This window comes from Marmota monax, unplaced genomic scaffold (genome assembly GCF_021218885.2).
Source record: "Marmota monax isolate L192 unplaced genomic scaffold, Marmota_monax_Labrador192_F-V1.1 WCK01_AAM20220418_F8-fsc00075, whole genome shotgun sequence".
Classification (NCBI taxonomy): Eukaryota; Metazoa; Chordata; class Mammalia; order Rodentia; family Sciuridae; genus Marmota; species Marmota monax.
In genome coordinates, this window is record NW_026694772.1 from 1,168,014 (window position 1) to 1,190,854 (window position 22,841).

Here is a 22,841-nt window from a genome sequence, read left to right on the forward strand (position 1 = left end):
GAAAGTGAGCAGTTTCTCTCACTTTGGGCTTCTGTAACACTAGTGCTTCATTTTGAAGTTTAAAACATGATAAATTAACAGCTAATAGGAAAAGCCCCCTTACCAGAAATGAAAGATACATCTTAATTTTTTTTGCTGCATCATTTTTCATAACATTGGCAATGTGAATTTGTCAATTTATCATACATTTACTTTACTTCAGTGTCTAATCCAGAAATATGTATTGCTTTCCTGAGATCATCCCATGCTAATTTTACTTTTTTACTGTATATATGGTAAATAACAAATATTTTGTGAAACATATCAACCTGCCTAAGGCCATATCTTATTGATTCAAAGAATAATAGTTTAGACTTTAAACCTGGTTAACTTCTTAGTAGGTCACAGTGATTATTGGAAAAACTTGGTGCCTAGCAAGATGGTTGGAAACTGATGTCAGATGAACAATACCATATAATGTCATTACAGAAATGGTACAAGCCAAAATGAAAAGGAATGACTTCTTTTTAACAACTGAATGGAAAGTTTGTGTTTCTCTCTTTCAAAAGGCAATTTAAAATTGTAATCTTGGTCTTAGATTTTTATTTGTAATAAGGTACAAACTACAAAAATTTTCTGACAAACACATTTTCTTTTTCTATTCTGGGTTCTTGTAAGGTGAAGAGGAATGATGACAATCTGTAAATATCTAACAAAATACATCAAAAGACCAGATTATAAAAGTCTGAACAATAAGGCTTTATAATTACGTTGGATTGAATAATATGAAGCAAACAGACATTCAACCATTTTGACCTATGTAAATGACAAATGCATGTGGTTCAGCCCATAAATGAGATTTCTTGGGAAATTTTTATGATATTGTTGATTCCATTTAATAGGGCATATACTTTAAATGTGTCTAAGACAATTAAAATAACTATAAACATATACAGAAAATATGCTACATATTATTATTATTTATTTTTATTCTTTAAGAAAGTTCACTTATATACTGTTTTCTATGAAATCCAGTGACCCAAAGTTTAATAGCAGTTGAATATTCTGAGTAGTTGGAAAGAATAATCTAAAAAAGATTGAAACTGTATTACATTTTAAGTCTAATTCTAACTGATTGAACATTTCAGCCTATTATTCTTCATACTAGATGTTATGAACATAATATGTCATTAATCACTCAAGCTTACACTAACAGAAAACTGTATCTGCAGATGCAAAATGAAGGGAGAGATTAAAGCAACCATATAGAAAAAAACTAATAAAATAGCTTTGTCTTGATTTAATAGGTCATTTACGCACAAGTCCTTTGCTTTGAATTATATGACCAACTCTTTTCTGCATTTCAATTTTCCCTGTCTGAATACACCCAGTATGAAGCATCCAATTTGTTAACAACCTAGTCAAGTTAAATTACTCAAGCTTTATGTTTAAATAAATACAGAATTAAAAATCTTCATAAATCACCCACTTAAAATGATGTAGATCCCTAGACATAGTAAGCTCTTAACAAATATTTGTACAACATAATGATTGGTGAAATAAAAGAAAGATATGAGAAATGGTTTAAAAAATTAAAGTGAACTATAGTAAAATAATGAGATTTATTTTATTAAAAGCTATTCTTGAGTTCTGTTTATGAAAATTCGAAAATTTAGGTCTGTGTGATGGGGGCTTCTTTAATGTTAATTCTTGATTGTCCATGATGATAGATGTAATCCCAAAATGTATGAATTATAATCAATATCACAATTATATTTTAATTGGATTTAGTTATAACTGAAGGATGATAGAATATAGGTAGATATGTAGAGTGATGCATAAATAAACAAATAGAAAAAGATATATCCAAAATGTATCTTTGTATTCCACTGACCACAAATGTATTTGAAAAGTTGATTTCACCATACACATTAATTAGAATCTTGCTTCCCAATGCTTTCACAATGGAATCACTTGAGATAGCTACAGGACAACTGTTTAAATGAGAAGTTGTGTCTGAAATAATTCTACCATGGCCTTCATGCAGTATAGATGGTCATAGCTTCAAAATTCCTTTCCTCCCCTTCATTCTCTTTCTGTTTCTCTCATCTTTATTTCTCCTAACTGGTCCCTTTCTGATCTCTCTAGATATAAACTTGAGATTTGTAGTTAGTCTTCCATGTATTGACAGTAGCAATTCAAGAGAATAGACAGCACTCTAAAGTGCCTAGAATTTGAGAACTTAGTTTAAAATGAGAAGTTAATTTTCTTTATTTCATAGATGAAGACTCAGAAATTGGCTAAGCAGTGTAAATTTAATGCACGCAAGTGTCTGTGTCAGAATTAAATATGACTGTAGTAAATCTCAGAAAAGCCCTGGGACTTTGTCTGAGGGAGCCACGAAGCAGCCCTCAGCCAGACAGGAGTGCAAACCAATGCATGATAGACTATATCAATAAACAGTGGTTCTCAGGACAAACTAGGAGCCCATTAAGAAGGGACAACAGACGAGGAAGAAGGCAGTTTAAAGAGTTCCCCATATATTCACCAGGGGAAAAATCTCATCCTACTTAGAAAATAAACATTCAGGTTTTATTTCCTATTGATTTAGAGACTAGATTGCTCATTATCAAGCACTGACTGGAAACTGAACATAAGGAAATTTCTGTAGGATTCATTACAACAGTAGTGTCTAGTAGAAAGAACAATCTTTGCATTGGATAATCCTTAATTTAAATCCCAGTGACTTGTTCTACTAACTATATGATCATGGGTTCACCTTTTTTAGCCTCATTTTCCTCATCTACAATGGTAATAAGGATATCAGTGATGATGTAACAAGGTAATATTTGTAAAACATCTGCTGCATTGTGAGCTCAATGAGTCAATGTTTTCTTTTTATTTCTGTACAACACTGAAAGAGACATTATTTGAAAAACACAATATGTGGGGCTGGGATTGTAATTCAGTGGGAGAGTGCTTGCCTAGCACATGTGAGGCACTGGGTTTGATCCCCAGTACCACATAAAAATAAATAAATAAAAGAAAGATACTGTATCCATCTACAACTAAAAAATTTTTTAAAAAACTAATATATTTTATCTCATTAAGAGAATTAGACTCATCATGCTCCATTTGTTGAAAAAGTTAACAGATATCTGATACATTTTTTTCAGTGCTATTGCACATAAAATTCCATAATCCATGGACAGATAGTTTTTTCCAGAGTCACAGAATATTTGTTGGAAATTTCATGCAAAGCTGGTGACTCTATCAATGAAGGACATGATTCTATATAAACTTGTTGTTGGAGTAATATCTGAATTCTTATTTTCTACAGGAAGGTGAAGAGCAAGATAAGAAAATAAAATAATAAGGGCTCTGAAAAATTATAATACATCTTTGGTAAACTGCATTTGGCAATTAATCTCAGATGGCCCAAGGAAATGCAAGCACAAAATTCCACAATAAGGATACCACCGTAACTAAATTCTCACGTGGAACTTCTGTACAAAATAAGCTCATGGACTAAAATTTACAATGAATGTGGAGAAATATTATTTTTACAATTGGTGTTAGCAGAAAATAAAAAAAATCAAATATACACATAAGGAAGTTAAAGATGAGAGGACAATCAGAAAATAATATTGAAATAAACATTTCTAATGTCCAGAAGTAAAAGGCAAAATAAACATTTTCAAGAACAGGCCATTTTGAAAAGTTAACAGGAAGATATAAAAAACAAAGTCTATAAATAAAAAAAAATATTGAAATGAACAACTTTTGAAAAAGTGAATCCATAGGTAGAAAATAATATATTAATGAAAAGATGCTGAGAAAATTGCTTTGCTAAAAGTCATACAGGATGTGGATAATAGAATAAAAAGCTTAAGCATATGCATAAAAAGAATTCCAGATTGCAAATATGGAGAGCATGGAGAAGAGAAAATATTTTATATAAATGACTGACACTTAATAAATTCCAATTTGCATGAATCCTTAGGTTGAATAAAGCTCTACCAGTGTGGAACAAACAAAAGTGAATCCATACTTAGATAGCTCTGAATGAAACTCAAAACATCAAATGACCAAGATGGTATAATAAAAGCTACTGAATACAAAAGACAGAATACTTACAGGATAACAATATCCACAGCAGACTTTTCATCAACAATAGGTATTAGAATATAATAGATGTTAGAAAATCTTCAAAATTCTAGGCTAAATTTCAACTTCCAGGTGAACTGTGATTTAAGAATAAAGGCAAAATGTATTCAAACATACAACCAATTTTATATAAGATAATACAATGAAAATTTATTATTTATTTACTCATGATGAAAGTATTACTAAAGAATATGCTTCTGTAAAAAGGAAAATAAAGCCAGAAGGAACGGTGAAGCTATAAAAAGCTATATTAAATTATTTTCACTCTATAAAGAATATTTTTAAATATCTTGTAATTAACTACTAAAATTCTATTCAGTGCTGCAAAGGAAAATACAGAGTACTATGAGAATGTAGAAATTATTTGACCTCCATATAAAAAAAGATACAACAAATATGAGACTTATTCTGGGTGGCATCAACAAATATATCTTGTATATAATATGTTCAATGTAAATTATTATCAATTATCATGTTTCTTGAGAACAAAAAAAATGTTGTAAACTTTTAGAATAGTCATGTATATATGGCCTTTCCTAGGAAGGAGGCGCAAAAAATACAAATAACTTAGTGGAAGAAAGAAAATAATTGTCTGGTTTCTAAATATAACAACTTCAATTGTTCTGGATAGCCTATTGCTTCAAACACTAAGTATATGATGGTAAAGTTCAATGTTTGCCTAATAGGCTTTTCAAATAGACCATAGCAACAACAAGAATCCACCACTCTCTCTCCCTACCCCTGTCTACATTAATTGGCATCTACTAAGCTCTCCAAACATTAGTAAATTGCATTATCTTACATGTAGGTCAAAACCCTAGACTATGTCTATGATTCTCCTTACCTTTTATATTAGTAATGCAATGCAAAATAGTTCAAATCCTGTTCAATCTATCTGCAAAATATATCTTTCTTAACAATCCTTAATAGCTGCAATACAGAAATTTGCCTAAATATCATCGTCTCTTACTTGGGTTATTTCAATATCCTACTTGCAGTATTTTTTCACCTACACTATTCTTTCTGGTGAAGCAAGAAGACTCTATCCAATGCATAAATAAGTTTATATCAAGACCCTGCTGCCTATTACCCTTTTGTTGAAATCCTATGAGTGCCTGTATGATCTAGCAACTGCCTGTCACTCTTGCTACTCAAACTTTATCTTCCTTTGTGCTATTTTGCTACCATAGAGGCATAGTAATTTTTCTTTTACACTTAAACACAGCAACTTCATTTCCATCCCAGGACCTAAGCACATTTTAAAAAATATTTATTTTTTAGTTGTAGTTGGACACAATACCTTCTTTATTCTTTTTATTTATTTTTATGTGGTGCTGAGGATCAACCCAGGACATTGCACATGCTAGGCGAGCACTCTACCACTGAGCCACAACCCCAGCCCCTAAGCACATATTTTTAATGGAATATTTTTAACCTAAATTTTCATGTTATAACATACTTAACCATTTTTCCATTTTTGAACAATGAATATTTTACCAGGACTTTGGTGTATACTATGGATGTGTAATGTAAGTATTTTCTATTACAAAAATAATATATTCCTTATAAGAATACATTCAAAACAGAATTTGAAAACTTTTCAGAACAGCAATTTTTATTACCGTTACTTCTGGAAGAGGGTATACTGAGGAAGGTCAAAATTACTGAAATTAAAACTGTGATGTTGAAGAGTGAATATGAGAAAGGATTCAAAAATGTATTACAAAGGAAATATTTTACTATATATGAGAAATTGCAATAAGATATTTTAACCTGAAAAGTACACATTTGCAAAATATACAAGTTCCTGAAAAGTTGATTGGAAGTTAATGTTTTTAATAGGTTCACTGTAAATGACACTAGAAATGTTATTTAAATTAGTCATTAAGTGAGTACCTTGGTAGAATGAAGATTTCTTTATACTATGAATATTTTCCTTAACTTTGTAAAAAATTTTGGATTTAAACATAAAATTTACATCTATAAAGAGTTTTCTGATGCATCTAGTTTGATCACAATAATGACTTTCTTGAGTATTATTTTCAATGTCATTGAAATCTATCCAAGGATACATCCAAGAGATGGAAGACAATAAACTTCAACCAAATACTTCCCATAATATCTTGAGAGTTAGTCAAAAGAAAGTAAAAAAGTTCTATTGCTTAAAAAAATTGAGCACACATTGGATTAAGCAGTTTCCTCAATGTAGAATATTTCAGGGTGTTTTATATGTTAAATGTAATTATGAATTTTTAGGAGGTAGATAGATTCTACATACTTTCACATCTGGACAACTGCTCTAGAAATGGAAAATCTCACTTCAGATTAATGATGGGATTCATGTTCACATGATGGTCAAGAACTAGTGTTCTTCAGAAAAAAAAAGTGGAAAATGTACCACAATACATTATGTTTCTTGTTGTTTTCAATCATCTTAAATGGAGATGTACAAGCAAACTGATCACACATCTATTTTCTACCACCTTATATAAAATAATGCCTGAAGCTAGATTTGGTGCTCTATAACGCATCTTTTTTTAAAAAAATCTCCTTTCACACAACAAAAAGCAGTTCCATTTGAAAATAAGAAAAAAAATTCTTTGTGTAATTGCCACTAAGATTTTTCTTTGCTTTGAAATATAAACAAATATTATCAACTACCAATGAAACATCCTTGGATAATTTGAAAACATTAATAATTTTCTGATTTATAGACAATATTATTTGGTAAATGGAACTGTGAATATAAAAGACTAATAATGTTTGCTAAGGGAAATGTTGAATCAGGAGTTAGCTACTTAAAGATTTTTCCTCCACTCAGTTTCAGTTTTGTTTAACATATTACAAGGGTTAAGAAAGAATTTAGACATATAAAGATTCTATGTTTTTTAGGTTTGTAATGATTACAATTGTTACCATTGCTATAATAATGTTTTTGTTCCAGTCTCTAGTTATGTAGTATAATCAACTTAAAGGCAATTTAATAAAGAGACATGTTTTTCAATAGAATCAGCTTTAACATTACATTCTTATTCTCTCACTTCAAATGCATGGAAATTCTGGATAAAATATAAGGTTTAAAAATCTACCTTTCCCCTTGGTGTCATAAATGTACATACTTATGAGATACTGAACTTGGATAGAGTGCCTAATGACTAAAACAAATATTTCAAGATCATTTAGGTAAATATTGTATATGAATTTCTGCAAGATATAGTACAGAGATCAAAATGTAACTCCTGCCTAAACTTAGAACCTTCAAAGACAACCCTCATCATATGAAGGAGAATAAAGAAACCCTACCCACTAAGGAGAAAAGGCAATTTAATTTTTTTGGGGGGGGTACCAGGGATTGAACTTGGGGGGGGGGGCGCTCGACCACTGAGCCACATCCCCAGCCCTATTTTGTATTTTATTTATGGATAGGGTCTCACTGAGTTGCTTAGTGCCTTGATTTTGCTGAGGCTGGCTTTGAACTCCAGATTCTCCTTCTTCAATCTCCCTAGCTGTGGGGATTACAGGCTTGTGCCAGCACACACAGCTAGAAAAGGTAATTTTTTATTTGATAATTACATAGTATTTTTCAAAATTAACAAAAGCCCCCATATTTGGACTGGAATTTGAGAAAAAGTCAAAGGAAAAGTAAACATACTGATAAAACCATCATGATGAAATTAATGAATTCCAAAAAGAAAAGATAATTCTAAATGTATTATAAAAGACAGATTACTTTAGGAGTTAATGACACTTAAACTGACAGCTGATTTTAGAGCAAAGATAAAACCCAGAAGGTGGTAGAACCATATCTTAAAGAATGATGATAGAAAAATAACCCCCATGAACATAAAATTGTATACTCATAGAAATCCTTTCAAGAATAACATTGAAGGAACAATCTTCAGACAAACAAAAACTGAGTTTATTAGCATAGATTCTTATTTAAAGGACATTGGAATTGTTTTTTAAGAAGGAAAATGACCAGAGATGGAAGATTTAAGCAGCAAAGAAGAAAAATAAGCAACAAAAATGGTAAACACATGGAACAGCCTTAAAGAAATATTTACTATGAATAAAATTACCTAATTTCTACATTAAACATAAGAGAACTAATGTTAAACATTAATGACAGCAACCTTGAGTAACATTGGTGTTCATCTGTTTTACCTCCAGCCTTTCTGTGTATTTCTTGTCTTTCTCCATTGATGGTACCTCCTTCTTTCTGCTAATGCTGAAATGCTGTGATGCTCAGTTCTTGGACATTTTCCATTTTCTATCTTTATTATATATGCCCTTCCATTTACATCCAGTCTCATGACTTTATAACTAGCTATAAACCAATGACCACTACATTTTTAAAATCAAGAATATTATTCTTCTCTGAGCTACTTTGGCAACACTGTCCAATTTTTAGGTAAAAAATATCTTACCATACTTTCCTTTACCCATTCTCAACACAATAAACAAGGACATCATTTGAAAATTTAAATCAGATATAAATCTGATCAAATTGCTTGAAATACTCTTCCCTCACCTATTCACAAGTTTTCTTCCATTTTTGCCTTCAAGTCTTTACTCAGAAGTGCTCTTGGTGAATCTTTCTCTGACATCCCGTGCCATACACACACACTTCACCAATGCTTTCACCATTAATCACTTTCTTCATAAAATCCACTACCAAGGAGGTTTTTAGTATTTCCCACTTAATCTGAATTAATTATTTTCCTCACTAGAATGAGAGCTCCAATAATGCAATAAATTTTGTCATTTTTGCCCCAGTGCTCTGTTCTTAAAACCAAAAATATTGACTAAATACCCAATATACATATATATGTGTATATATGTTAAGTTCATTAAATAATAAAGCAATTTTAATATTCTTTTAGTGCTCAGAAGGACACGTTACATTTCAAAATTCAATTTTAAAGCATAATTTTAAAGTAACCATTAACTGCAGAAAATTTCTGAACAGAAAAGGGAGAACTACATACATAAACTGAGATGAAGTAAATAATCCAAATAGGAAACTAAGTTTTACAAATATTAATTGAATTGTCTAGGTGTAGTAATTAACTATATTGACACAGGACTTTAGGATTTCTGAATCTTTCTAGTATAAAGCCACTACTGCACATGAAATGAGGTGTCAGTTACACTGTAATATTCTTTAACTTTAAAGAAATTTATCCAGAAGATGTATCCAACATTTTACCACATAAATAAATATTATCTCAAGTGGTTGGCTCTAAATAATGTACTAAATGAAAAACATTAGGATAGATGTGTCAAGGAGGTGGGGTTGTAGCTCAGTGGTAGAGCTCTTGCCTCGCACATGTGAGGCAGTGGGTTCGATCCTCAGCACCACATAAAAATAAATAAATAAAATAAATAAATAAATAAATAAAGGTGTTGTGTCCGTCTACAACTAAAAACTAAAAAATAAAAAGACATGTCAAACTGGATTGACTATTCTCAATTATTTTATAGTTAGATCACAGCTACATTAAGTACCTTGTATTGTTCATTAAAGTTGTGGCAATGGACTACAGTAATAATTTAATGTCAAATATAAAAACATAAGAAAAAATGTTACCATTCCTATAGTGGTGTGCCAAATTTTGTTATGAGTTGGAACTGTATCATATTTTTCAGGCATTACTAATGTCAGATATATTATGAATTATATATTTTTTTTCAGAAATATTGGATATAAATCCAAAATTGATACATTATTGATAATGATAATTTTATTTAATTTATTGGTAAAACTAGAATATAATTTTTGACATAAGATAAAGTAACTTGTTTCATTGACGTTAATATTGTCTTTCTTCGGAATGCCACAAGGCTGAAAAAAAAAAGACTAATTTGATAGAACTATTTTGAAATGATTTGTTATTTATTTTGAATAAGTAGATTAATTTTATCTTTCCTTAGTAAAATAAAAATGGTTATAATATCAGTTATTTTATTGTATGAAATTACAACATTCAGCAATATCAGATATTCAAGACTATATCTTTATAAAGGCTATCCTTAATCTTCATAGAAGCCTAACAGGACTAAAATCTGTCAAACAACTTGCCTACATTCCCATAAAATTAGGGGCAAGTGTTCCCACATGAAAATAGAGTTTTATCAAATTAACAAAAAGTTTTATTAATGTTATTTTCTTGGTAGTAGTGGGTAATGGAGGTAATGTGAACTTCCCAGAAATAGCGAGGATGAAGTGAAATTGGACCCTTACTGAAAAATGATAAACTCGAGTTTTATGTTGGATATATTGAGTTGTTACTTCTTTCATTAAATATACATTTTCTAGTGCCGCCTATGTTCCAGACAACACAAAACATAAAATAACATTGGAAAATCCATAGTACACATACAAAGATGTAATATTTGACAAATATAACTAATACAATGAGTAAGAAAAAAAGAACAAGAATTTCTACACAGCAATTTGACCTGTTGCAACACAACAATAAAAAGTGTAATTTTCTCCAATCTAAATTTGCTTTGAAAATATGGAACACCAGCTGGAAGGGAGCTCAGATGGCTTTTGCAGAATTGGAAATATCCTTCTGAGCATGCCCGAAACAAATGGTTAAAAATAATTAAATCACTGGCACCATCTGTGAATCATTCAAATTTTCAATGATTACTTAAGACTCTCATTGTATGGAACATATTCTGAAAACAGATGAATAAAATTAATTCAAGTATATAGCTTTTCCAACTTTGAATTTCACTAAAAATGAATTACAATATTTTCAAGTTTGCTAAGTTATTTGATAATTTTTCTGTCCTCCTTTATGAGACAATGATATTTTACACATTGATATATGTTTGAAATTTGTTTTATTTTAGAAATAAAGATGAAACTTCATTATAAAATGATTTTGTTTGAAAACATTCCATATTTTTACTGTTTTATTTAATCTTTTTAGTTCAGTATCCATTGAGTAACAGACAATTTTCTAATAGAAAACTTAAAAGTCCAACTTGATTGCATTCTTAAATTTAACATCATATTCTATAATGAACAACTTTAAAAATTATTAAATGACTAATTTTACACAGTAAAAAAGGAATCTATATTTAGTGATGACAAATTTATTAATAAAATATACATGGATTATATGAAAACAGAGAGGTTGTGTCCACACAAGCTTAAGATATGCAAATTAATTGATAATTTAGAGGTATTGTTAACTGTTATCTGGATAACAGTGCATTGGTACTTGTTGCCAGAGGAGATTAATTAGGAAAGTTTCTAGTAGTTCCATGAAAATAATGTTCATTATAGTGTCTTCTTAATTAATAGAATGTCTATGTGGCAAAAAGCAATATATGAATTGCTCAACAAATAGAGTTGGCTATAATGTTTATAACTCCTTTTGTGAAACAGACAATATTCAAAATTTGTTAAATGATTACTATATAGGCAATAGATATACATGAAGCATGTGAATGATATTAATCACACTGTATTTTAGTTTCTTAGTTCATATATTTGACTATTTCTTATGTGGAAAATCACTATAATAAAGCTACATCCATTCATATATTATCTTCCTTAGTGGGAAATGGACTTTTAACTGCCACAAATTTACACAATGTTTTCCATATCAATGTCTTTGCATTTGTGTTTCTTTTGAATTGGTCCCGCTTTTCTGCTTTTTGTTTGTTTGATTGTTTTGTTTTTGCTTTTTTGCTGATCTCCGATCATCTTCCAAGATGAAGAGTGAATATAACTTGTCTGATGTCATTCACAATATTTTCTCTATCATGTTCTAGAATAACTGCCAGGTTTTCGCTTAAAATACTTATTGCAATCTTATATATTTATATATTTACTTGTTTATAATAAGTTGTTTCCTACAATTTGAATGCAAACTGTATAAATGGAGGGATTTTGTCTCTGTCTTGAACCAGTGTTTCCCAGTAGAGAGAGTCTGGCTCAGAGCAGGTACACAATAAAAATATATTGAATGAATGAATGAACCTAGCATCTTCCTTTTGGAATTACTTGCAGTTTTAAGTTATTTTTTTTTTCTGTATTCTTATTCTAGTGATACCCAAATGCTAGTCTTCAATGGTTGAAAGTTTCATTGGTCCACAAGGAAAGAATAAACACACATGCGTGCACACACACACACAACAAATTTGAGATTTTCATAGAGCTAAATTCATATAATAATTGTAATTTGTTTTATACTTGTGGCCTTCTACAGTTTGGAAGGTATTAAAATGATTTTCTACTTTTAAACTTTTTTTTATTATTTTCTTACTGTGTTCTGTACTATAAAACGTAAAGGGTGGAACTTTGTGAGGTTTCCTAACATTTTTTGGTGATATTTTTATTGATCCATGCAATAAAAAGTCTTCAAACCATCAAGTTAGAGAAATTTATTCACATGAAGGGGCAATATTCCTGCCAAGTTTCTGTGTTGGTTGCTTGAAGCTTTTAGAATGAGGAAGGGAAAGCACTAAAAACCCATCATCACCTCCCATTTTAATGATCTTTGGGGCAAAAAATACTAGTCCCACAAGAGTTACTCACTGGAATGAGATGCTGGAATTTTCTTTTATTCTCCGTAAGGAACAAATACAAGAAATATATAGAGGGTAAAATTAGGGTATCACAACATCTGCCAAATATATTTTCTGTACAAACACAAATAATAAATGCACCAAAATAGTATTTGTTTATATTTTCATCCTCTGGATTTAAAACTGTTTTTGATTGTTGCAGTGCTCTAAAGAACTCATAATAGTATCGTTTGTTAATGCTGTTTAGATTCAAAAAGCTAAATTTGTTTATTTTAAAACATGATAGCTACATTTACTGTGCTTTATCCAATTTGAAAGCATGAGGATTAAAAAAAAAAGACTGGGCAGATGCTGTGCATTTAGGTTAATACACATACTTTCTTTATATTCTTTATCCAAATAGCTATAACAAAAAATATTTAACACAGTTGTTTGTAGTTAGCATTATTTTAGTTAATATTTAAAAATACTTTGATACAAAAAGTAGGAAAACAATAATATGACAAGTATTGAGGAGTGGAAAATATTTTTTCAAATTTGACAAAATACTTTATTATAACTGTTTTTATAAAAAGATTTTGGGAAAAAAAGTTATATCTAAGACCTCTGGTAATTACCATTTTAAAACATATGATTGAAACTGGATCTGAAACTGATCATTGAATATTATTTCTTAGAGTCAAAACTTGTAAATTCACTGGGAAGAACAGTAGGGATTAATATTGAGATTCTTGTTGTGTGAAATACAGTGATAATTATTAATTGGAATATTAACAGAGAACAAACTACCTCAAGAGGAACTAACATGATTGTAAACCATAGTTCATTAAGTGAAGGTGTTATTCTGGAAACCCTAAGAAAGTATTGAGTATTATTTTTAGTAATAGAAATTTTTTTCAGTGCTTATAACCTGGTAAAATAGATTATATGAGGAAAATACTATTAAATACAATAGTTATTGTATACACAGCAATACATCATTTATTCAGAAGTCAGATGAACATATTTATAACTTAACTGGAATCAAGAAAAGTATTTTTTAAAAAAAATGCCTCTGGATTATAAGTTCATTTTACAAAGTTCATAAGCTTACTTGTATTTTTATGACATGACTCTTCAAGTTCTTTTTTGAAAATCTTCTTATTTTGCTCTGACTTTTAGAGATAACTCTAATGAACTTAATTAGCTTTTTTTTTCTACCCCTACTAGAATAGAAACCAAAAGTAAATGGAAAGAATAAGTGACCAAAACAATAAATAATAGCTGCAATCCACTAAGGCAAAAAGAGTCTAGATTTTATAAGGACACTTGGTCTTCTGGAAATCTTTAGCACAAGACAACACAAATGCCAAGGGGTAGGGAGTGGGGAGAGGAGAGATCAAAAAATAATTTGTCCTTATTTTCGTTTAATGGATTTAATTTATAGCTATATTACTTGTTTTAGTGATTTATACACAAAGATAAGAAAATCATTCAATTCTTGCCTATATTTAAAAACATTCAAATACATCACAATATATGGCACATTAGCTCTCTAAATCAAACTACTGCTACCAACTGAACTGTACCTCTATGTGTATATCTATGTGTACATGGGCACACATGCATTTATCTTTTTATGTTGCATCTAAGCTTATTTATATAGTTATACAATTTAAATACAAAGTTTGTAAATTATACACGTTTCTTTTGAGAAAATGACTGCTGAACTCATCATGGTAGTGATATTTGTAGTTTATTCTCCATCTTTTATTCACATTCCTCAAAGTTCTCTTTTGTAACTCCCTATGTTTTATTGCAGGCATATAAATTATTGGAAATATTTAAAAGAATAGAATGTGGGATAATAAACACATGTTATTTGGAATTTGGTCCTGTAATTTTATAAATACTATTATTTATAAATCACAAAGTTACTATTGTTCCTTCTAAACAAGGGCATTTGGAAGATGGCTAAAACTATTAAGACAAAAAGGAAAACTCTTCTGCTTAACAAACAGCAATTAAGAACATATGGGAACCTTTGAAGCTATCATTTTGAAACTGCAAACATGCACTAGTTGTCATTTTATTGTTATTCTTAGCTAAATATCTACTTTGGCTTGAGTATTTTGTCTCCTTAGTTATATTCAGGTTAATTGATTGTTTATAAATTGAACATTCAAAACAGATTTAACATTGGAGGCTTTCACATAACAGTACTCTTTTCCATTTGCAATTCCTCATCCACGTTCAGGAGTCTTTAGTGCCTAAGGATAATTCTCTTTTCTTTGTGTGCAACAGCAGCCTCCAGTCTTTGCCAGGACTCTTCAGTCAATTGGGTATCCACTGAATAGCATCAATATTGTTGTAGGTGGTATTATAAAATTCTTTCAAGGTGCAGTCATCCTGCCTTCTTATGTGCTTTGTCTTGGTCTATGTTCCATAACTTTCAGAGTCAATTACTAGTTTTTGCTTTCTACAGCTCTGATTGAAGTAATAACAGCTTGTTTTGGTAATGCCAATCGGAAGGGACCATGCTTAACTTACAACCATGTTAAAAAGAAATTCACTACTGCAATTTCTTATCATTTTGCTTCCGTTATATGATGCTACTTCAGGACACTGTAGGGTTATTTTTAATGCATTATAATATTAGCTTACAGTTCAATCAATATAACCATGTATTCAGAAAACATTGATACTCTTCATTTCTTCCTACTGCCAATTCCATTGTCTCTGAAATAAATGTTCAATTTACTATTACTTTTGTATAGTATATTCTAAACTTCTTAACTACAAATATATATATATATATATATATATATATATATATATATATATATATATATATATATTTAGATAGATAGATATAGATATGTTTTCACTATTTTCTAAAAGTATTATGTCATCCTGTATATGACTTTTAAGAATTAAAGTCTATCAAAAACATTTCTTCAGTTGCTACATGCAAATATAATACATTCTTTTTAAAAGCATTAAGAGATGAACCAAAATTTTTCCTAATGTTTCTCTACATCTTTGGATTATTGGTTAATAAAAAGTGATGACTTGTAAAATATCTATTTTCTGTCATTTTTAAAAATTTTCTTTGTGGATATATCATCTTTTTTATAATGTCCCAGTACTGTGTAAGAATAATATCCTTTTATGATTATACACAAAATATGAATGAAATTTAGCTTATTGTTTTAAATATCCTTGATTAAATTTTTATCTGTTTTCATCTATCAAATTATATGCAAAGTACCAATTAAAGCTGTGATTTTTACCATATTCTCCTTTCATTTCTAGTATATTTTACCTTATGTAGAATGCAGCCAAATGTTTGGTGCATAAGAATTAATGATTGCATTGATTTTTTAAAAGAAATATATCTTTTATTATTAAAATGATTCTCTTGAATCCATTCAATGTTTTTGGCCTTTAACTATAATTATATTTGGTATTATTATGATGACCCTCACTTTTTAAAAGCTGTTTTTCCTGATGTAGCAACTTCTTTCATTATATAATATACCCTTGTATCTTTGATATATAATGATTTTTGGTGTTGTTATTTAGTTATTTAAAAATTGATCTCTTCAAACCAGTCAAAATAAACCTAATATAGGGTGTTTTCATGTAACAGTGCTATTTTCCATTTGCTAGTCCTCACTCATAATCAGGATTCTCAAACACTTAAGTATAATTCCCAGATTATAAATGGAGTGTTTACTTTAAATCATTCTGACTTTTTAAATCTTTTGATAGGGAATGTAACCAAATTCATTTTTAATGATAATTTATAACCATATAGTTGTTTAAATTCATTCTGTCATATTTATGGTCATAATTTTATCATATATTTTATGTCTTTCCATCCTTTATCCATAATGTTTCAATTATCTTTTTTATTGCATTCTTCCACCCCTTTCAGGTAATTTCAAAATACTGTCCGTATTCCCATTTTACTAACACTTAGTTTCCTAACTTGAATAATTTTGAATCTATATTTCTGACATGTCATGCCAAAATAAAATAAGATTACTCTTCCCACCAAGATGATTTACTCAACAAATTTCTCATCCTTTTCAAGCCAAGATAAAGTCTTTTTAAAACCAATAATTTGGTATTTGAGTCCTTGGCTACTGTTGTTTTCCCTAATGGCATCACTTCTCTAGTTCAAGTTGCATCATCACTTACATTACACTGAAATGTGCTAGGAGTATAGCTTAGTGATAAGTTGCTTGCCTAGTGTGCTCTGGGTTCTATCCTAAATGTGTTAAAAACATTTACATTTCCACTATTATTGACCCAGAGAACTTAACCAAAAATCTTAGAGTTTACTGTATACCATTTCTCTGTATTCTTTATTTCCCCTTGTTGTTAAATCTCTTATTATAGATTTTTTTCTTTTTGTATATTAGGCATTATAGTTATATATAATAGTGGGGTTGATTTTGACATAATCATACATGCATGAAACGTTAGTTACTCCATTTCAGTCCCTGTACTTCCTCTTCTCCACTCTCCTGCCTCTCCTTGTTCCCCCTGCCTTTACTGGACTTTCATCTATTTATTTTTAATTTGGTTAGGATGCTTGAGAAATTTCCTCACAAAAACAAATTAGAATGTGCATTTGTTAAATCTTCAATTTTCAAAGTGTTCTTTCTCTTTTAGTCATAATAATGGATTTGTTGGGTAATAACAGAATTCTTGAAACTCCTCTATTTTCAATGGATGCTATAAATTGTGTACCACCATCCTCTGGTTTTCCTGTTTTGCAACTTTTACTGTTTCTTAACTTTCAGGGAGAAGTCTAATTCTAGCCCAAGTCTCATTTTGTACACTTAAACTCCACTTTCTCTAAAATTCTGTAAGGTACTACATATTTCACCCCTTAAAGTTCATAAATTTAGGAAATGATTCAGTATATTTCTATTTATGTGCCTTTACTTATTCTGTAATCTTTCTTAGTACTTGGATAACATTTTTAGATTTCACAAGTCAACTTTTTAGCTCAGGAAATTCCCCTCATGATTATTGCTTTTATCTGATTTCTTTTGTCAGTCTGGTACTGTCCTCTAAGTCTGTAGTTGATTATTAGGATTTCTATTTCTTTCAATTTTTCTTTATGTTGTAGAATACATCCTTTCCTCTGGTTGATTCTCCAAAACTCAAAATTTTATTTTTATTAATAACCATTCTCTTTTTTTCAAATCATCTAATGAACTTTTAAATACAAGATAACAAACTTCCTGAACTCTAATGTTATTTTTTAAATTTCTCATTTTTATTAAGTCATTCTTCTATTTCTTCTAGTGCATTTCTTCTATGGACTTTCAATTTTGTCTAATTTCTTCAAATCCTTGTAACCCTGGAAGTAACCTGTCATTTTTTTGGGGGGTGTATTTATTTATTTATTTATTTATTATTATCTCATGCTTAAATCAAAGAGTTTGAGATGTCTTAACACAAGAAAAATTCAGGTGTGAGGGTTTTGATGTATCCTGAGTGATTGAGAAGCAACAAAGATAATGTAAGTATTTTTTTCCTGGTACACAATAGTTTAACAAGCTGAGACCTCTCCAGAAAAAGTATGTATCGGAAAACATCTCTGATGCCATCAATGGGGGTTGGAGGTAAGGCTGTCCTAAGCCACTTGGTACAGCCACTGTTCAATAATGCTCACATGAAAAATCAGCCAGTACCAATCTATTCTTGGGTCAAGTAGATCTTCTTAAATCAGTGGTATCCCAGAAATCATACCACATACACATCCGAAAATCATCAGAGATTATCTTTGTGTCAATCAAAATCCTTTTTCTTTCACTTCTCTAATAGGCCATATTTAGTGATTGAAATTCTACCAAGTTACTAATTTATGTTAATTCATTGAAAATTCTTATTAAAATGCAAATGTTGTCCTTTGAAGGATAACACTTTAAACCACTATAAGCCATTAACACATTTTCAAGATTCAGTTTATCAGTTTAATTAGATAGTAATTGAGCTTGCCCCTGAGGAATTAAGTAAATTTAATGATGCAGAATGGAAGAATCAACATGAGGCAGGTCAATGAGCAGGTCCATCCAGACCTTTAATACAGGACACTATACATGTCTGGCCTCCTAGAAGTATTACATACTTAAAGACTGGCAAATTCAGCTTTCCTTGCAGATCTCTTTTACTGACAGTCAGCCTTGATCTAAAAATTCATTCTAACTTTGGAAAACAAATATTTGTATAAAAGATGATTTTCTACAAAATTTTACATTGATTAGTTTATGTATTTTAGGTGAAATTCTTAACAAGAGAGGTAAAATAACCTTATCACATTTTGTTGATCAATTAATTAATGATAATTTGGGGTTGATACCCCCTTTTGTTGTTACATAACTTCACATAAGCAAATTTTTTACATGGTGGAATAAGTGGAAGGAGATTATCAACGATTGAACATTTTCTCATTGCTGTTTTCTCTGTGTAGGGTCATAACCAAATTGTTTGGACCCATTAGACTCACTATTCAAAGACTTTCTCGCAATGACTTAATTAAAACCTGCAAGTCCAAGTACTGTTGGAATACTAGTACTCTCATATCCTTTGTGTGTATACAAAATACTGAACATGGCTGAGTAAACCCATAGTGATTTAATTTGTACCATATTTTTGTTTCTTTTTTCTAAATGCTTTTAACATTTGAAATGTTCCCCCCCCATAGATTAATCATTTTTTTTTATTTTTGCAAAAATTTAATTGTTTGCTTTTTTCTGTGTACAAAATCTATGAAGGATCCAGGGGAAATAAATAAAAATAGTCCATCTTTGTTTATTACTCTGGAAGTATCTCTGGAAGGAAACTTGTATTTCTCTGACAACTTTGAGACTAAGAGAATGGACCATTTATCTAAGATGACTTAAGTCACTTCCATTTCATTCATTAAGCACCAGAAGCTACTTAAGGCCTGGAATGTTTTTTGGGATTTAACCAACATTATATTATTACTTTTAAACATTCTATAATAGTTAAGAATGTCCTTTAACTCCCCTTTTTCTTTTTTTAAAATTTATGTATTTTAATTTATTATACATGACAGCAGAATTCATTTCAGTTCATATTACAAATATAGGGCACAATTTTTCATGCCTCTGGTTGTACACAAAGTATAGTCACACCATTCATGTCTTCATACATGTACTTAGGGTGATGATGTTCATCTCATTCCACCATATTTCCTACCCCCATGCCACCTCCCTTCCTCTCCCTCCCCTTTGCCGTATCCAAAGTTCCTCCATTCCTCCCATGCTCCCTGCCCCCATTATGGACCAGCATCCACATATCTGAGAAAACATTTGACCTTTGGTATTTAGAGATTGGCTTACTTCACTTAGCATGATATTCTCGAACACCATCCATTTACCAGCAAATGCCATAATTTTATTCTCTCTTAATCCTGAATTTGTGTATATATACCACAGTTTCTTTATCCATTCATCTATTGAAGGGGATCTAGGTTGGTTCCACAATTTAGCTATTGTGAATTGTGCTGCTATAAACATTGATGTGGCTGAGTCATTGTAATATGCTGTTTTAAAGTCCTTTGAATATAAACTTAGTGGAATAGCTGGGACATCCCTTTTTCATGAAGTTTTAGTATATACGAATATATTTTAATATATACCAATATATATCTGTGCTGTAGTGGAATCTTTGGTTTTGCATCAGAGTAAAATAAAAGAAAATCACCAAACTTGGAGAAAAAAGAATATGATAAGATATAAATTAACAGATTTTCCTATCATGATTCAATTTATTAATAAATAAATGTTATTTTGAGGATTCAACATCTTTATGTTAGCACTATGAAGTAAAACGATGACCCCATCATTATATTAATTTTCTTTAGATAATATCCTTTATTAGATTCTAAATGCATTGACATATTTTCTGTGTATCATATTTATATGCGATATATTGATATTGTGAGGCATATGTCATAATAATATGGCATATAATACATTTTTCTTCTTAAGTATCTTTGACCTCATAACTCATAAATGGGCCACTAGCCACAATGCATTTGAAGGGGAGAAAAGTTCTTTAAATCATGGAGGAAGACATTTTCTGTTAAAAATCCTGATGTAATGCATCATTTCTTTCAAAACAGAATTGCGTTTATCTCATGCAGTTATGTGACCCTTCAAGAAACAAATTTTAAGAAATGGAAAAATGTGATAACTCAACTTTCAGATAAACTAAAGTTTATTTAAAAATTTATAACTGATGCCTATGCCTACTTACATACCTCAAACTCTCAAAACCATTTTGACTTCAACTTTAGTTCATACAAATCATAGTTGTGTTCTATAATAATCCTTTTTAAGTATTGATTAAACTTTCTATTTTTAAATAAAAATAGTCAATTTTGGACTTTTGACCTTTGTTACTAGAAGGTAGGATAGTGTATTCATTTGGGTATATATAGTTAAAATGAAAATGAATAGAAATAAAAATGAATTAGTATGGGTATAGCACTTCCTAATGATGCATGAATATCTATAATGATATAAGATGGTAAAGAATGTTACCAAAAGCAAGTTAATTTTCAAAAGGTTAACCAGGATTTGTACATATCAGAATTCAGGAGGATATAATTATTCAAGGCAGAATTAATGAAATTCAAATGAAAAGGCTTAATCTCAATATGAGTGCATGGGTTTTGCATAAAGAAGATAAAATGAACATGATACTTCCAATTACACTGATTTTTAATAACTTTCTAAAATTTGTATTAAACCAAACTGGAAATTATTCAGTGGATATAGTTTATTCATTATAAACATGCATAACTGTGTCAAAAAGAATGATATACTTTTTTTAGGGGTGTAAAGGGATTGAGCCCAGAGGCACTTAACCACTGAGCCATCCCCACCCCTTTTTTATTTTTTATTTGGAAACAGGTTCTCACTAGGCTGCTTACAGTCTTGTAAATTGCTAAGGCCGGATTGGAACCTGTGATACTCCTGCATTAGCCTCTGGAGCTGCTGGGGTTACAGGCGTGCACCACTGTGCCCAGCAAAATATACTTTTGAGGAATAGATAGTAAACTAGATCTCCAAATGCCTGACTCTCTTGATTTAATTTTTGGCAATTTCTTGTATATAAAAATTATAATATGTTACTATATATTAAAATTATCATATGTATTATAATATTATAATAAATTAAAATATTATAAAAATTGAAATTTTATAAAACATTTTTCTTGAAACTGAGTTGATAGTTTCATAGTAGTGTCAGAGTTATTTTGAATATATCTATTTCTCCCCAAATTTCACATAATCCTACTTTAGTTTTCTCTATTTGGTTGATCTGTACTACTTAACATGTGTTATCTATGATCGCTGGATGCTATATATCAAGATAGTAGAACAGAAATATCCTCCCATAAATAAGTATTCATTAAATATATGGAATGCATATTTGCTATTCTGGGTTTATTTTATAAAATATAGCTGAATCCGTGACCAAAGGGAATTTTAATAAGAGACATTTTAGGAATTAAAGGCATACTAATATATTTTTGGTAAGAGGAAAAAGATTATTTAATTAGCAGTAGTTTAGGACAGCAAAAAATGTAATGGTTTTCTCAATCAGATCTTTTCTAAAGTAAAAGATTCCACCTTTCCTTTTCTTTGGTCTTATCAATTGTAAAGGTTTAAATATGTCTAAATGTTCCAGAGAATGTCTTCATGCTGTAACTGAGCATAGAATGGACAGGATGTGGCATGATTAGTCCATTTATTTTCACGAAGGGACACCATTGCTCCAAGACCTATCTCTGATGATCTTGAAAATGATCTCAATATGCATATTAATAGAGCTTTCTATAAAAATGGCCAATGTTTCTTTGAAGGGTATCATAATAAGGTTAATAAAGGCTTCAGTTTTAAAGAATATTTTTGAAATAACAAAAATTGTTTCTAGAACCAGATGTAAAATTTCAATTATTTGAAAATTTGGGGATTTGAATAGATGCCTTATGATGTGACCCTAAAAGAGTATTCCATTGAGATAGAGGTGAAAATGCTTTTTATTTTGATGTGTTTTTCAATGTTTATTATGAAGGGGAAAAAGTACATTAATTCGTAGGCAATAAA

The 22,841-nt window shown here is 30.1% G+C and overlaps 1 protein-coding gene across 11 annotated transcripts in view; it reads left to right on the forward strand.

The window, feature by feature from the left end:
- Dmd (dystrophin) overlaps nucleotides 1-22,841 on the forward strand; it is a 2,205,817-nt gene that overhangs the window by 955,793 nt on the left and 1,227,183 nt on the right. The gene's annotated exons all lie outside the window — the stretch shown is intronic.